Source organism: Arachis duranensis, chromosome 8 (assembly GCF_000817695.3).
Source record: "Arachis duranensis cultivar V14167 chromosome 8, aradu.V14167.gnm2.J7QH, whole genome shotgun sequence".
Classification (NCBI taxonomy): Eukaryota; Viridiplantae; Streptophyta; class Magnoliopsida; order Fabales; family Fabaceae; genus Arachis; species Arachis duranensis.
In genome coordinates, this window is record NC_029779.3 from 22449181 (window position 1) to 22452027 (window position 2847).

The window sequence follows — 2847 nt, forward strand, 5'->3', positions numbered from 1 at the left end:
GTGCCTGACAACCACCTCCGTTCTACCTTAGATTGAGTAGATATCTCTTGGATTCCTTAATCAGAATCTTCGTGGTATAAGCTAGAATTGATGGCGGCATTCAAGAGAATCCGGAAGGTCTAAACCTTGTCTGTGGTATTCTGAGTAGGATTCAATGATTGAATGACTGTGACGAGCTTCAAACTCGCGATTGTGGGGCGTTAGTGACAGACGCAAAAGAATCACTGGATTCTATTCCGACATGATCGAGAACCGACAGCTGGATAGCCGTGCCGTGACAGGGTGCGTTGAACATTTCCACTGAGAGGATGGGAGGTAGCCATTGACAACGGTGAAACCCTACATACAGCTTGCCATGGAAGGAGCCTTGCGTGTTTGAAGAAGAAGACAGTAGGAAAGCAGAAGTTCAGAAGACAGAGCATCTCCAAAACCTCAACCTATTCTCCATTACTGCAAAACAAGTACTTATTTCATGTTCTTTTACTTTTCACAATCAACCCTGATAATTATTGATATCCTGACTAAGATTTACAAGATAACCCAAGCTTGCTTCAAGCCGACAATCTCTGAAGCCTTTCCGGATGAGCAATTATTTGCTATTCAGGAAGCTCCGTGGCTTACAGACAATGCAAACTATAAGACTCAAGGTTCTCCTTCTGTAACCATGGAGTGGAAGCATGAAGAGCTTCTCTCAAAACAGAGTCAAATAGATCCTCCACAGTCAAACTCTAAGTTTGGTGTTGGGAGGTCACAACCAAACTCTAAGTTTGGTGTTGGATAGGTTCCAACATTGCTCTGAACATCTGTGAGGCTCCATGAGAGCCCACTGTCAAGCTACTGACATTAAAGAAGCGCTTGTTGGGAGGCAACCCAATGTTATATTTATTATTTTCCTTTGTTATTTTATGTTTTCTATAGGTTGATGATCATGGAAAGTCACAAAATCAATTGAAAAAGCAGAAACAGAATGAAAAAACAGAAAGAAAAATAGCTCACCCTGGAGGAAAACCTTGCTGGCGTTTAAACGCCAGTAAAGGCAGCAAATGGGCGTTTAACGCCTAGTCTGGCACCATTCTGGGCGTTTAACGCCAGAAAGGGGCACCAGACTGGCGTTAAACACCAGGAATGGGCACCAAGCTGGCGTTAAACGCCAGAAATGGGCACCAGCCCGGCGTTTAACGCCAGGATTGGCAGTAGGAGCATTTTTGCTCGCCAATTGGTGCAGGGATGAATTATCCTTGACACCTCAGGATCTGTGAGCCCCACAGGATCCCCACCTACCCCACCACTCTCTCTCTCTTCTTTCTTCTTTTGCTCGAGGACGAGCAAACCTTCTAAGTTTGGTGTGGTAAAAGCATTGCTTTTTGTTTCTCCATAACCATTTTTGGCACCTAAGGCCGGAGAAACCTCTAGAAAGAGGAAAGGGAAGGCAAAAGCTTCCACCTCAGAGCCATGGGAGATGGAGAGATTCATCTCAAGGGATGCATTTTCCTCCACAAAACTATTGGGAGCAAATCAACACCTCCCTAGGAGAATTGAGTTCCAACATGGGACAACTAAGGGTGGAGCACCAAGAACATTCCATCCTCCTCCATGAAATTAAAGAAGATCATAGAATCATGAGAGAGGAGCAACAAAGGCAAGGAAGAGACATTGAGGAGCTCAAGCACTCCATAAGATCTTCAAGAGGAAGAACAAGCCGCCATCACTAAGGTGGACCCGTTCTTTAATCTCCTTGTTCTTTACTTTCTATTTTTCAAATTTTTATGCTTATGTTTATCTATGTTTGTGGCTTATGATCATTAGTGTCTTAGTGTCTATGCCTTAAAGTTATGAATGTCCTATGAATCCATCACCTCTCTTAAATGAAAAAATGCTTTAATCACAAAAGAACAAGAAGTACAGGATTTCGAATTCATCTCTGAAACTAGTTGAATTAGTTTGATGTGGTGACAATACTTTTTGTTTTCTGAATAAATGCTTGAACAGTGCATATGTCTTTTGAATTTGTTGTTCATGAATGATTGGCTCTTGAAAGAATGATGAAAAAGGAGACATGTTACTGAGGATCTGAAAAATCATAAAAATGATTCTTGAAGCAAGAAAAAGTAGTGTGTTCAAAAAAAAAGGAAAAAAAAGTACGAAAAAAAAGAGAAATAGAAAAGAGAAAAAGAAAGAGCAAGCAGAAGAAGCCAATAGCTCTTTAAACCAAAAGACAAGGGTAATAAAAAGGATCCAAGGCTTTGAGCATCAGTGGATAGGAGGGCCTACAGGAATAACATCCTGGCCTAAGCGGCTAAACCAAGCTGTCCCTAACCATGTGCTTGTGGCGTGAAGGTGTCAAGTGAAAACTTGAGACTGAGCGGTTAAAGTCATGATCCAAGGTAAAAAGAGTGTGCTTAAGAACCCTGGACACCTCTAATTGGGGACTCTAGCAAAGCTGAGTCACAATCTGAAAAGGTTCACCCAATTATGTGTCTGTGGCATGTATGTATCCGGTTGTAATACTGGAAGACAGAGTGCTTTGGGCCACGGCCAAGACTCATAAAGTAGCTGTGTTCAAGAATCATCATACCTAACTAGGAGAATCAATAACACTATCTAAATTCTGAGTTCCTATGGATGCCAATCATTCTGAACCTCAAAGGATAAAGCGAGGTGCCAAAACTGTTCGGAAGCAAAAAGCTACTAGTCCCGCTCATCTAATTGGAACTATGTTTCTTTGATATTTTGGAGTCTATAGTATATTCTCTTTTTTTATTCTATTTTGATTTTCAGTTGCTTGGGGACAAGCAACAATTTAAGTTTGGTGTTGTGATAAGCGGATAATTTATACGCTTTTTGGCA